The following is a 15,756-nucleotide window of genomic DNA, read 5'->3' as shown; positions in this document are numbered from 1 at the left end:
GGAGGAAGTAAAGAAAGAAGGGTGGGATGGAGGAAGAGAAGGAAGGGAAGGGAAGGGAAGGGAAGGGAAGGGAAGGGAAGGGAAGGGAAGGGAAAAAGGGAAGGAGGGAGGGTGGGTACCTGGGCAGTAGCATGCAAGCTTAACTGTCAGTCAGCTGGGCCACTCATCCCATTCTGACCTGCACTGTGCCTCTGGAAAATGTACTTAGCCCTTGATGCAAATGCCTTTGTTATTTCTAGTTGCCTCTGTAACCGAGGCTCTCTTCCTTCCTGGTGCTTTATCCATGGAAAGAGCTCTGGGTCTGGGCAGCATCTTTGTCAGAGGAGCTTTGCTGGAAGACTTAGCTGTAATTTCTGGAAGGAAGCACTTTCTGACCTCATGGAGACTGGTTAGAGCTATTGTTTGTGCTCTTAAAGCCCCTAAGAGAATTCTCACTGTGCCGTGTGGAATGCATCTGATTGCTTCCTGCTGTGGGCCTGGGGGCTCTGTCCCTCAGAGGTACAGGAGGTGAAAGTGTAGTCTCCAGAGTGGTGGTGGAGCCTCTCCAAGGAGAAACCTTTCTAGTGGTGCTGGTGACATCCTCCATAGAGAGGGGACCTCTGGTCTCACAGTGAGTCCATTCTCAAAAATGGTTTGAAGAAAGGGGTCCACCTCAAGTGCTTGGCTCTCTGCTGTTTTGTCCACTATGCTATCACACTCTTTGGAAAGTACCCAGCTTCCCGGTGTTGCGTTCCAGCAACAGGAAACACATACCTAGAATATAAGCTCTCAAGGGCGGGAACTGCGTCTTCTGCACCTCCATAGCCCTGAGGCCTGGCACAGTGTAGGCACTCAAGCCACAAGGAAATATAGGCAGATGAAGGCCTCCCCGTCCAGGCCAAATCCACACCCTCATGAAGTCGCATTCTCTGGCACTTGTTCCAGAGATCTTTGAGAAAGCACTAAATATACCAGTCCATGAAAGCAACAGGAAGGATTTGTCCCCAAGTCCAAAGGATGCTCTGGTGTAGAGAAGAGATGACCAGGCAGCTTGGCAGTCTCCTGCCTGGCAGTGACAATGTGCACTTAGTGGGTACCTAGTGAAAGAAAGCGGGGAGTAGAGAGATGAGAGCCGCAGGCAGCAGGGAGGTAAACAGAGGAGGACATGAAAGCCACAGATGCCAGTTTCTCCAGTAATCAAATGCCTCAGGACACTGACCACAATCCCTCCCACCACTACTCCCAGGGCACAAATGATCAAGTCAAGAATGCTTGTGAGCTCCTATGTCTGCCCGACCAGCACCACTACCCTGGAGATGAGACTGTGGGAAATGGGAACTTGTCAGTCTTCACTGGGGGCTGTGTGGAACTTTGGGCTCTGGTGGGGCTCAGGTGAAGCACTGGAAAGAGGCTTGGGTCTGGCACCTGGTAGATGGTCAGGATTTGGGGAAAAGCATTCCAGGTGGGGTTGGAATGCAGAAAGGTGTGCTCTGGGAGCTGAGTGGGCACAAGGGGTGTGGAGAGGCCTGAAGATGCTAGAGTGGACACTAGGGAGGCCTGTGGGGCTACAGGCCAAGCTGGCAGGCAGTGTGCAAAGATCCAGCTTTGGAACTGCCCTGAGCAGGGAGAGTGGTGAGAAGTGCTTACCTGGAACCCTGGGAAAGGCCTGAGGAAGCACACTCACCCTTCAGGAGCTGCATCACTAGCTCCATCCCCTAACCCAACCACTGGGAGCACCATGGTGAAGTCTGAATCCAGCTGACCTGATACCTGAGGACAGCTTGACACTGCCACAGGGGCTAGCCATGGAGAGAGAAGGCCATAGACAGCAGCATGGACCAGAGAAGGCCAAGCTCTTTATCTGCTTTCCAGCGTGACCAAGCATCTTTTCTAGGAGACACCACCAGGGACCAACTACACACGGCAGTGAAGCTGCTGACAGTGTCAGCAATGTCAGTGACAAATGCTGCCCTCTGGCCAGATGAACAGCACAGCCACTCAAGCACTGCTGTACTTCTGAGGTCCCACTTGCAACTTCCGGATTCACTGGGAAGTGAAGATGACTGACCCTGGCTCAGGTTGCACCCCTCCCATGCTCCACTGCACCTTCCTCTTCATTCAAGCCATCCCTGCCAGTGACAGGTAGTTCTCCAACCACACACACAACCACGCCCCCAGCCTGCTCAAAAGCTGTGACGTCTTCCAGTCCCCGTTGCTTAGCTGGGCCTCCAAGACTCTGCATCTCTCCAGACCAATTTCTCTAGAGTGGCCCTGACTCCTCCCCTTACCTGAATTCCCTGTGCCCTTGGATAAACCAGTGCCTGAACCAGATCACAACCATGGAGCCCCCAGTCATCCTACATGGCTTAGCAGCAGCTTCCCACACCAGCACCTCCTCCCCTCAGCTACACAGGGCATCTTGGCCTAGGAGGATATCTTCCACCTTCCCACCAAGACTGCAGAAAACGTAAAAATGAAGCCAAGTTGTCCCATACCTAGAAGGTGACTTGAGTTGTACTTTGATACAGGATTCAGTAGTGGACAAGATCCCAGTTTATACCCTTTTGTAGAGAACATCCCCTACCCCTGCTCCCCCAGAGTAAGCCTGCTATGCATGGTAGTCTTGGCTGAACACGGCCCCTGAAAGAGTAATGCCACAAAGAGAACTCTGCCAGGGACAGTCTGGTCTACCCAGCACACACAGTCTACATAACTTGGGGGGCCCAATGCTAAATGGAATGCAAGAGTCCCTTGTTTGAAAGGCTGAAAACCATGCCACTTAAAATGCTCAACTACAGAATGGTTTTCACTTTTTTCTGCAGTCTCTCATCACTCACTGTGTGTGTATTTATTGCTGTTTTTGTTTTTGTTCTTGTTCTTGTTTTTGTACTAAGGATTGAACTCAAGACCTTGCACTTTCCAGGAGAGTGCTGTGAAGCTGAGCTATCTCCCCAGCCCATGGTGGTGGTGGTGTTTTTTTTAATGTATTTGGTGCAGGGTCTACAGGGTCTCACTATGTAGATCAGACTCATAGTGATTCTCCTGTTTTTCAGCCTCCCATATGCTGGGATTGCAGGTATGTGCCACCATGCCTAGACTCCATTGCTGGTTCAGCATGCCCATGGGTGGGACTGGCATGGCATGCAGTGCCAGGGATCGAACCTTGGCCCCTGCACTTATCTAAGCAAGTGCTCAGTCCACTGAGCTATACTGCTGGCCCTCAGTTTTAGATCTATGGAAAAATACAGGAGCATAAAAATTAATAAATATAAAAACACCTTCCTAAGAGTGCAAGGTAGCAATGCTGATACTGCTCTGCATGTGTCCCAGAAGTAACGATGAAGTCAGTGGCAAGCCTCTCACGTTTAGAGAAGAAGCCTGCAGAGAAACAAGAAGGGAGATGAGGATGGCCCATGTCATGTGACTTAGAGCTGGAGACATCAGTGTAATCCATCAGTACAAACTGAACAGAGTACAGAGTTCCCGCCTCCTCTTCCCCCAGAGTCCCCATTACACGTGTCTCTCCTTCCCGTGGTGCCCTTGTTAAAATCACAATGATATATCACTCTTAACTCAAGCTCCCACTTTGTTACGATTTCCTGATTCTCTTAATCTAATATCTTCTTAGGTTCCGAGAACGTACATGGACACAGTCGCGACTCCTTTGACTGCAGTGGTTGTGATGGTTTCTCCAGGTTTCTTTGTGTCAAGGACTGTGACAAGTTTGCCAAGCACTGGTCATGTCTTTGGTAAACTGTCTTGGTGTTGAGATGGTTGGATCTTGTTCTCATGTTTAGACTACCAGTTATGGGGAACACAGAGGCAGGAGCCATTTTCATCGCATTGCATCAAGGCGCGTACTATCAAGGTGACCTGCTGATGCTGCCACCACAGGAGGCCTCCAAGCTGAGAAATTGCTCTGCTCCCTCCCCCTTCCACACCTTGTGTTCAGAAGGAATTGCTGCATGCCCCACGCCTGTGGGAAGTGGACTTTTGCCTCACTCTCTTGAGATCAGAGTATCTTGGAAATTATCCGGGATTCTTTCACATAGGAGATGCGTCTATTCAGTCTCTGGATCTTTGTCTTATGCTTTGGGCTCTAATTCACTACCTCTTGGTTTTTTGTTCACACTCTTCCAGCTTTGGCAGCTGAGCACATCTTCAGCACCCTGCAGCGCCCTGTGACACGTCCCACCACAGGCTGATAGGTCATTGCACACACATTCTTGTTTTCTGGCACCTTAAGGTGCTCCAGAAATAAATGTGCATGCCTGCTTCTCACCCCAGTTTCAGAATCAGCCTTCCCCTCAGGAGCGGTGTCACAGTGAGCTCTAGGTGCGCTCACCATTACTGCGGTATTCTTGTTTGTAACCTCTCTCCGCTGACAATGCAAGTAAACACATGTGTATACTGAGCTGTGTGTCACCTAAAACTTTCTAGATGTATCCACCTGTATCTCTAATGCACTAAACTGAGCTTATACTGATGTCGCCAACTCACCTAGTATGACGTAGCCCATGCTAGACTCTTTCTTGTTTCTCTAGAGGCTTCTACTCTAGCAGTAAGAAACTGCCATTGGATTCATCACTGAGTTCCAGGGTGCACACAGAGCACTACCAGCATGAATGCCCTGCACCTTTGGGATCTTTTATGCTATTCTGGTGTTCCTGTAAGGCTAAGGATGCTTGTAAGCAAGCGCAGACCTCCCCAGGTCCCTGAGGCCTGGCCAGTGACTCACAGTGCGCACAGCTCGGCAGCTGCTGGGTCTCTCACTCCATGTCCACACTGAGGAGCAGTTTCCCTTCCATTAGCTCCCAGCCCACACCACAGAGCCTCTCACACTGCCAGGGATACTGCGTGCTCTGCACAGAACACAGCAGGGTAGACTGAGCTGAGAAGCTCCCGTGATGCACGACTACAAGCATAAGCTGTTACCTCTTGGCCTTGACTTGCAAAACACAAATGAAGACATAAAATCATTAGGAATTCCAAGTGGGTGAGTACAAGGCCCAGCTCAGTGTGGAGTCTTGCATGACTATGGGATCTCACCCTCACAAAGCCAGCCCTGCCTGGCACCCAGGTGCTTCAGAGAGGCCTTGCAGCCCCATCTGTATGTGACTGGCCAAAGCCCAATTATTGTCACCCTGCTGTGGGCCACATGCTGGTCTTCACACCAGTTTGTGTCTCCTGACAATACAATGGCCCCTATAATTCATTTTATTTGGGCATATATGTTCATAAATACCAAAGGAAATGAACAGAAGCATATGAAACTGGAAGAAACTTTCATAAACTTGAAGACATATCAGTCTTAACATTCCTGGTCATGGAGTTTTCTCATAGCGGAAACTAGTAAGGTGAGTGACCAAGGTCCCAGGACTCTGTGCAGGAGGACTTTAATGCATGATTCGAGGGAGACCCTGTAAGAAGCCCTTAGTCTGGTGTCTAAGTGGTCCTCTCCTGCCTCCTGGCTTGCTCACCCTCAGGTCAGATCTAGAGGCAGGGTACTCAGACTGGGTGCTCTACATATACTGGAATTTGACACCCCCACCCCTGGCTTTGTGGCCTCCCAAGTCGCATTGTTTATGAAGCTCAGCTTGACCTCAGTCCATAAAACAGACACCAGAGGTCCTACCTCATGGGGCTGCTGTAGGCACCAATCGTGGTACTGCCCACAGAGGTGGAGGTGCTCAGGAAATAGATGTGACAGTGTTGCTAACTGTCTGAGTCTATGAGGCCCAGCCTTGGATTCCAAGGAAACCAGATTGAAGGACGGCTCTTCCTCTCAGTCACAGGGGTCAGCTTGGGAAAGCTACGGCCTCTGTGCCAGGACAGATTCACGGGAGAAAAGTACTTTTGCTGCATCACTATTCAGCAAAGGTTATTTCCAAAAAGCTCATAAACGAACTATCCAAGAACATCTAATTAAAGCCACTTAGGACGGGTACATGGATACTGACTTCCCAGCAGCCCACAGCGCATCACTATAGCAGATATCTAGGTTCTACAAAAGTGGTCTCTCGGAGCACTACCTGTGAACCCACACATGAAGATGTCCCTGGGCCTCACCTGCCTGTACCATCTCTTCCAAACAGCCTCAAAAGCCAGGCTCTAGGGGCATCTGTGCCCTAGCCATGGAAGACATGTGTGTGTCAGGACTGTGTACCTTCCCATCCTTCAAGACATGGACCAGAGGGTGGGCCTGTCCCACCATACACCTGTGAGAAACTTCCCAAAGAGCAGAACAAGGATTCTCCCATTGAGCACTTCTGCCTAAGTGTCCCAAACCAGCGGGTCAGTCAACGAAGGTCACCTGAAAGAGGAGCGGGGAACTGAGGAGGGGACAAAGGACAGGAGACGTGAAAAATGGAGACAAGACAGGATTCTGATCAAGTCTCATTTATTCAGGGGAGGTGCTGGGTATATATAGTGGAGGCATAGGGAAATGACGTTGGCGGGTAAAAGGCGCGAGTAACTAGGCAACCAGGCTATGACAGGAAGTCCCACCTCTGGGGCATAGCAGGAGACTTATGGGAAATAGGCGGGGTAAGAAGAATTAGGAGCTTAGCTCAGCAGAGGTAGCGGAAGAGAAACCCGGAAACCCACTTGCAATAGGATTAGAGGCCGGGAGTTATTGAGCCTCCCACACCTAAGTGCCTGGAGCTCTATGGTCTAGAAACACCTGTTGGCAGCACAGACCAGCAAATGACCTGCTCTTGTACCCATGGGTACCTCTTCAGTCTAGTCAAGCTCACAGGAGTCTTTAATTTCTCAGTCAAACATGTTATCTGAAAATGTCTCACTTATTTTTCATTCTCACATGCCTTTATACTCTGTTATCATCATCACTATTATTATTTTCTTTTTTTGAGACAGGATCTTGTTATCTAGTTCAGGCTGACTTGGAACTCATGGTGAACCTCCTACCCCAGCCTCACTCTGGCTGGGATCACAGATGTGCACCACCACAGCTGGGAATACACATACTAACTGTAAAAATTAGCTCCTTTCACTGTGACATTTCCAGACACACATACATCATGCTTTGTTCACATCTACCCCTTGCCTGATGGGTGTCCTTACCTGGATGGGTTGAGATTCAGGTGTCCTAAGCACTGGACCACTGCCCTCATTTCACCTTGCTAACCTCCAAGGCTCCATCTGGTCAGGGGTTTCAGAGTTTATAGCTAGCAAACACTGACTTAAGGCATGGTGGTATATTTATTGTTGCCAGAGACTACAGAAAGCTCTTATCATGGAATGCCTTGAATCCTCATCATTGATTGATGAAATCACTACTATGACTATACCCATTTTGTAGATGAGGGAACTGAGGCAGAGGGCCAGTTAATTAAGAAGTTTCTTTCACATCATAGAGAATGTCAGTTGGAGCTCTGGGATGCTGATGCTGACACAAATTGGAAATAGGAGAGATTATGGAGCTACCCAGAGGAGAAAGCAAGCAGGAAGGATGAGGCACAGACTGAAGCATTGGTCTTCTTCCATCTGTACAAGGAGGCAGAGTGAGGAAGATGGACCAGAAGGGTCCACACCTTGGTGACAGGAGAAAATCTCCACAGTTTAACAGGAAACACCAGTGTGAAAGTGGCCTACTCAGGGGCCCCAGGAAAAGGGGACCAGTGGGCTCCCAGGACTTTTGTACTCAGCCATTGGCTAGTAGAAGCCTAGGCAAGAGTGGTGCTGGCCTAGACCACAATAGACCCCAAAGATGCTGCAGCCAGAGGTCAGTGGTCTCTGCCTACTCTTGTTCTTCCATGCTCTATGCAGGTCTGAGCTCTTGTCCCTTAGGCTGAACAGTCCCCAGATGATTGGTTCTTAGGTGGGCAACCTCTGCAAAGCTTATCAATCAGACAGCATGCTCCACAGACCCATGATGGGTGCCTGGCCCACAGGGGACAGCAGAAGGTCTGGCCCTGCTGGCCAGAAGTCCTATGTTAACAACAGGCCCAAGACGGACAAAAGTAGGTATAAAGATGAATGGAGCACAGTGCCTGTCTTCAGAGAGGCCGCATGGGAGAGGGAGCTAGCACTAGATAATCAGAGAGTGTGAGATCCAGGAGAAAGGAAGGCACCCATATTGTAACATCATGTAACTCAGTTGCGCCCCAAATTTTCTGATCAAGGAGATTATGGAGCCACACAGGAACATGATTGATGATGCATAGTTTGCCTAAGGAGAGTCACATGGAGAGAAAACTTTCTCTCAGGCTTTCACACAGACCAAATTGGTCAAGCAATGGCTGTGACTCATCCACATGGCTGACACTGACAAAGGATCTACAAAGTGCAGTACAGGGTTAGAGGATAAATCCTGAGGGGACTTGACTGACCTTATCAGATACAAAAGTTATATTTCTTGTTATATAGGTCTTACTTTATCTTGGGCTTAACCATCCAGCAGAAAAGTACAAAAACGAGATATATAAAGTAAAGCCATATTAATATGCTGAGCTGTAAAAGGCTCTAGTCAACAACTTCTTCAGATAACCCAATACTATTGTGGACTACTGGACTGTGTTGGGTTGGTTTGCTGAATTCAAGCACCTATAATATTTAGATGCCAAAAGAATACCCATCTCTGACAGGACCGAACTGGAGAAAGGGGATACAGAGGAAGGACCATTTTGTATTTGTATATACAGAATAGTTAGGATAGATGTACAGCTGCTTTTGCTTGGTTTGGTGAGAGTACGGATTTGTAGTAGTAGTATTTGGATGGGTTGTCCTGGCTGCTTCTTGTGCTGTAGATGACCGCTGAGAAGATAACAATATGTAATGTATTAATTATTGAAAATGTCCTATTAATCAGCTTGGAAAGTGTCTCATATTTGTTTCTCAATAAAATAAATAAAAAGAGAAAGGAAGACAGTGAGACCAGGACCCTGGTCCTGTCCTTGCAGCAACAGATGGCTTCCTGGAGGCAGGAACTCCTTAAGGGACACCTGGGAGCGGATGGGGAGTGAGCAGCCCTGGCTGTCCAGCACACGCAGACATCTTCACTCGCAGGGCTGGGACCGGGTAGGTTCTGACACAACGGAGGAGATACTGAGCACAGGGCAGTTAGGAAGGTTTGAGGCCCTGGGGGACTTGGAAGGTTATCAGCAAGACCACCTCCTGCTGTGAGGAATGACAAGATCCTGAAGATTGACAGGGTTGTGACTCCCAGAGCCAGACCTGTGTGTCATCAGAAGGTGACATGGGAAACTGACTCTGTGCCTACACCTCGCCCTCAGAAGGGAAATGTTTGAGGTGTGTGGGTCTTCCTGGCATGGCTGTTCATACCAATGTACCTAAAATGTCCCACTACCTCTTTCTTCTGCCTCTAACATTCAACCACAAATTGAACACCCATTTGACTTCTTTACTCTCAGGGCTTCCTCCCAACCAAAATTGTTGATCTTAGAAAATATTATAGGGCCTAAGTTGCCATAGCTGAAGCTCACCTCAAATTCTGGACAGCAAAGAGTCTCCTGAGAGCTCATAATGACCAACCTCACTAGTTATCATTATGTCAAATACCATCCCAGGCTCTGAGCTATAAAACAACAATTGCATCATCATTATGGCTATTATTATTGTCATCTCCTATGGAGGATGACTAGGCTCAGCTAGGCCGTGTTCTAGGAGGATCTCTCAGGCAGCTCCAATCAGACTGGCCAGAAGATCAAAGGTTTCCACTCACACATCTGCCACTGAGTCTTTGGCCAAAATATTTATAGGTGATCTCTTCCCTATGGCCTAGGGCTCCCCATAGCAAGCAGCCAAAAGAGGGAGACACAGCCCAAAGTTGCAGCATCCCTTATGGCCTGCCCTTTGGTCCTCTCATCACTTTATAGGTTCAAGATGAGGGGACAGAGATCCATCTTCAGTGGGCTAGCAAGGTCGTACTGCAGAAAGAACATGTGAGTTTGTAAATATTATTATGGCAACAGTCAAAAAAGACCCTGCCGGGGCTGGGAAGATGACTCAATAGAATAAGCACATGCCTGGCAAGCGCAAGAGCCTGAGTTCAATCCCCAGTTCTGGAAAAAAAAAAAAAAGACCCTGCCATAACCACAACACTTCTGGCCCTCAGCACTGCCACAACTCACATCCCTTCCTCCTGTACAACACCCTTCATGCTCTCCTTCTGATCCCTAGGTCTGACCTCAGGATACCAGCTGGACATGAGGATTGTGTCATCTAATGAGATTCAGATGTCACTGAGGCTTCCTCAGGGGAGATTCCATTTCCACTGTACCCCTATACATCCAACTTTTGTCCCCTACACATCCAACTTACCATGGCAGGACAGGCACTAGATGCCTTCCATCCACACCCTTGTTTAAAAGAGGTGTGAGAAACTACAGCAATGCAGTTATAGCAGTTTCTCAGCAGTCTCCTCCCTACATGAGGATGATTTGAAGATGTAACAGAACTTAGTCGTATAAATTTTCACCTTCTCATTCTACCCCAAAGCTGTTGACCCTAAGTCCTGGGGAGTGGCACAGGGAAAGAAAGAAGGGTCTTCAATGTGGGGCAGATGGAGAGCCGAGGCTCCCACTGAGTTCTGTATTGTCATGGGGTTTCATCAGTCGGGTGTCACCACCACACCTTCCCAGGGTCAATTTAATGACCACTGAGATAAGTATGGTGATGTGGGTCAACCTACAGGGCAAGGGACTTCTGTCTTCTCTGCAAATACTGGGATGCAGAACGTCCTGTGGATCCAGAGCTCATGCCAAGTGAGAAGAACATGAGTTGGGTCTCTTGGAAGCCACTGGTCTCTCCAGCCCTAAGACAGAGCTGTCTACACAATGGTGCTAGCAATGGACAGCCAAGTGAGGATTCTAGTGAGCAGGGCTGAGATGATGTTATCTTGCCAGGCCTCTTCCCTAGGATTCAATCCAATAATAAATCCCCTCCTTTGCTTGGGATATCTTGGGATGGAATTTTATCACTTGTATCTAAAAGTATCTTAATATAATCCCATTTTTCTCCCTAAACTCTTTTCTGTCATCTGGGTCTGGCCTTCACTTCCTTTCATGGGCCCTCACTTCCTTTCAGGAACAAAGATCTCCTTGAGGTATTTAAATCCATTCTCTTGTCCTGGGAGTTCAGACACAGAAGCGAAAGTTGCTCTCCTCTTCCTGAGCTCTCCAGTCCTTCCAAACTCTGGCAACAATCAGAAAGTCACAGTGGCTCACATAGCAGCTGTCTCTGCTCAGACTCAATCCACAACCCAAGCCAACCACAGTGAATGGTCTCCTGGTGCTACATATACTACACTACACACACTACAAAGAGAAGGAACAGCAGGGCTGTCACAGGATAGTGACACCTCAGTGTGCACCTCCTCAGCCATGGCCCTGGCCACGACCTGACACTCTCCCAGAACCCTGCCCATCAGCTCCTCTTTCAGATGAAAACTTCTGACATCACTCTGTCAACAAGAAATATTTCTTTAATCACTCTAAAGTCCCTCCTGATTATATAGATTAGGTTAAACTTCATCGGCCGGGTCTCCATTTCTAAGATAACTGGGATTGTGTTGAATAGCCATTGGTAATGCTGAGCACCAGCCCATGCTCACAGTTTGGTTGTCTTGCTTACATTCTGGGTCTGTGTATAATCTGAGGCCTCAGATAGCAGGGCACTGTGGAAGGAAGACTATAAACCCAGTAAGGTAAGGGGAAGATGGAAGGTCAAAGGTGCTGATGCAGCAGGAAAATCTGAGTCTGTAATGGCTGTCACCTAGAAGCAACCAACTAACAGACATGCAACCAATGCCCAGCAAGCTTGTGGTTCTCCTTTTTAACAGCACCCTACCTGTGAGCTGTGACCCTCAGGAAGAGGATGGTAATTTCCAATCTTTGTTCAACCCCTGAATACATGCCATTCATTGCAATGGTCACTCCAATGGGCTACCTGCTTGTCTCAGTTACTCTTCTCTCATTGCTGGGACAAATACTCATCACTCAAAATGAGGGAAAGAAAGGTTTATTTAGCTCACAGTTACTGGAGGTTTCAGTCCATACTCAGCTGGCTCCAAGGCAGAGTGGCACAGGGCAGAAAGCATCCATTCATGGTGGGTGAAGAGCAAGAATGCAAAAGGAGGAGGAGTAGCTACAATGACAATGGCAACAGAGAGGAAGTCTGTCTCTCTGTCTCTCTTATACTACATTCAAGCTATCCATCCCAGGTTGAGGGAAGTACTCACACCCATAATCCCAACAGTACTGAGACCCATAATTTCAGGGGATCATGAGTTAGTCTCAGACTCTAGAAGTCCCTGCCCCATGACTGCATGAGGCTTTGGGGGGACAACTAGCCACAAATCAGAGCAGTGCTATAGCACAGTTGGGATATACAAGGACCATATCACCTCTCAGTGGGCACCTACAACTGCATCCCTTTCCACACCACCTAAAAAAGTAATTGTCCCCTTCAACTCATCAGCCATCTTTAACAGTTCAGCTTACAACAGGGCCAGAAGCCTAAAATGATTGCTGTCACCATTTGGCCTGCCAACTCAGCCAGCCAACAGCCCTGGCCTATGTCAGACCCAAGGCCTTTCCATGCTTATTCCAGCATGGCATCCCTGCTAAGTGGCCTCAGAACCACCCTAACATCACTCCCTTGGTGGTGGTCTGCAGCTTTAAGCATAAAGTTGAATACTAGATCCTCAGAGAGGTGAAACTGGCTTCCACTTGGTGCCCTATGGACTCACCCATAGCCCTAGGATAGATTCTTTGAATGAGCAGTTATTATACAAATAATAGATGCTCTTCTAATAATGAATGAAACAAAAATGCTTGTCCTAGGGGAGCTTATACTCTGTGAAGGGAAAAAAACTCAAAAAAAGTAAGAATAAGAAAGAGGTAGTATAAATCCTGTGGTATGGTACAAAGTCACAAGTGCTATGGACAAAAGACAAAAGTGCAGGGTGAAGGGGAGTCAAGTATACTGAAGGCAAGGGAAACTTACCACTTTAACTAGGCATTTGGGCTGGGCCTCACTGGTTAGGGAAGGCTCTAGAAAGCAGTAGGAGAAAGTAAGGGAGTGGACTAAGTAGACAGGGAGGACCATGTTCTTGGCAAGAAACAGCCAGAATGAAGTTCCTAGGGTAGAACATGTTTGGCACCTCTAGGGTAGTGTATGCTTGGCACCTCTGGGGTAGAGCCCAGGGCCCTTGTGACAATAATAGAATAGGAAAGAGTAAGCCAGTGAGCGGAAACCTGGACAGAAACCACCTGTTCCTACCAGAAGCAATTGCCACTTGAGGCCAAGGGGGAGTATCCTCCGGGAATTGAGCTGAACACAAGCCCTTTGTTCCAGGCCCCAGGTATTTCCCCCGCAGAGTCCTGATAAAAAGAGACCCTCTCATCCAGTACCCCTCCTCCCACTTCAGTCCCCACCACCAGCCTGCAGAGCCAAGACCCGATCACCACCGAGCAGCAGGAATGTTCCCAGAGGCTGCGTACTTCTGGCCCCCTGTGTAAACTCCTGTGCCTCAATCTGGTGCCTGCATGTGCCACCTTGGCAAAAAGACTGACAACTGTGAAGAATGGAATTCATTCCAGGCTCAGAGAAACCTCAGAGTATAGATCCAAGCTCCTGGGATCTCCCAATCAAAAGCTGGCACCCATGAGGTAGAGGCAAGCCAGGCCCAGAACCTGGAGTTCTTGCCTCCTGCAGAGAAGGGCTTGGAGGCAGGCTGGCTAGGCTCCCCAGGGTCAGTCATACAGCAGATAGCCAATGCCTGGTGCCAGGGCACAGGGCCTCAGGAGACATCTCAGCAAAGCCGCCTGGCTGCTCCGGTGCAGCTCAATCAGGCCTTCTCTAAGAGAAAGAGTACATCACCAAGCTTGAGCTATTCCAGGAGCTGCCTGGATCCACTCTTCTGCAGGCCCTCCCCACTCCTTGAGCTCAACATGCTAGAGCTAAATAGTTCTATTTATTACCATCCAAATGCTTTGTTTGCTGAGGTCCAATGGTGGCTGACCTAGACCAGAGGTGACAAGTGACCACATTCACTTTGCAGACTGTCTGCCATCTTTCAACACCCAGCTTTCTGCTTTCTCACACTTCTTCACACACAGCCATCTTCAGTGCCATGGGCAACACACAACCCTGAAGTCCCCAAGGAAGGGACCCAGGGAAAGATGCTTAGACTAGTCACTGGAAGATGCGTAGCTCCTGGTTCCCTGTGGACCTCAGACCCCATTCTTATAAGATGGCAGGGCTTGAAAGTAATCGTGGCATGGGCTGCTACAATCATAAGATCCTCCTTCTCGAAGGTTTTGAGCACATGAACTTTGGTGAACACACGTAAATCATAGCCTTTGACAAAATCAAACATTCAGCCATGATTTTTAAAATGAAGAAAACAGATATATAAGAACCTTATCTCAATTTAATAAGAACCATTTATGACAAACCTACTGCCAACATCGTATTAAATCAATCTCCGCTCTGAGAGCAAGGTATGACTTCAAAAGGAAAAAGTAAAGAGATTTAGTGGCCAGGATCAGAACCACTGCTAAGGTTCAGCAGCAAGAAACAAGAGGGGCCTAGAAGGGAAAAAACTTCACAGGGCTTTCCTCTAGGAAGGTTTCCAATGGATATACGACTAAAATAGAAGACTGAAATTAGGGCTAGAAATACTGTGTTGGGGGTAGTCTACACCAAAGAAAGACATAATAAAATGGAACAAGAGAATAAGCCTTAAAAGCTCCCAGGATGCATCCGTCCCCTGAAGATCTGGCTCCCTATTCACAGGGTGAGTGTCAGTGGAGAGGGGGCTGTGGAACCCCAGCCATCAGGAGCACCTAAAGAGAGGAAAACATCAGAGCGTCGCTGTCCATGGAAGGAAGTGAAGGGAGAGCAGCTGCTGCAGATGGACACTCGTGTGAACCACACCTTCACCACGGAGGACTGATGCACCAGAGGGCCCTGGCTTCAGCTGAGAAGGGTGAAGAGCCTGGCTTTGCATACATCTCAGGTTTAGACCTGCGTCTCTGCCTGCTGTATGCTGCTGTAATAGAATCCCTGATGATGGGGAATTTATAAAGAAAAGAGATTTGCTTCCTTTGGTTATGGAGATACAGGGACTTGAATCTGCTAAAGGTCTTCCTGCTGCATCAGCTAATTCCAGATCTATGGACCTGGAAAATGGAAAGTCCGATGTCAAGGAACCACTTGAAGTGAGGACTCTCTTAATGCATCACAAGGTGGCAGAAAAAGGTGAACGAAAGAGAGCAGGGACCCAAATTCATTCTCTTATCAGGACCCCACTACAAGGATAATGAACCCAATTGCAAGACAAGGCTGCACCATCCATAAGGATGGCGCCTTCATGACCTACTCACCACTGAAGATCCCCCATCTCAATGGCTTTTAGCACATGAACTGCAGGGAACATATGCAAATTATGGCCTTTGACAAATTCAAAAATTCATCCATGATTGTTAAAATGAAGAAAACAGATATGTAAGAACCTTGCCTGCCATACCAGCCCCACCCCCACAACACGCTGAGACAGCAAATGAGACTGAGCATGGTGGCACACACCTGTAATCCCAGCTCTTGAGAGGCTGTAAACAGGAGAATCTATGGGTTTGATCTAGTAGTGAGACCCTGAACACCCGGTAGACCCTTCTTTAAAATACAAAAAACAATTTTAAATAAAAAATATATATATATAAGAATCTTATCTCAATTTGCTAAGAGCCATCTATGACAAACCTACTGCCAACATCATATTAAATGAGAAAA

Source organism: Octodon degus, unplaced genomic scaffold, assembly GCF_000260255.1.
Source record: "Octodon degus isolate 3935 unplaced genomic scaffold, OctDeg1.0 scaffold00019, whole genome shotgun sequence".
NCBI lineage: Eukaryota > Metazoa > Chordata > Mammalia > Rodentia > Octodontidae > Octodon > Octodon degus.
The sequence above is the reverse complement of the archived record's forward strand: the minus strand, read 5'-3'. Positions refer to the sequence as shown.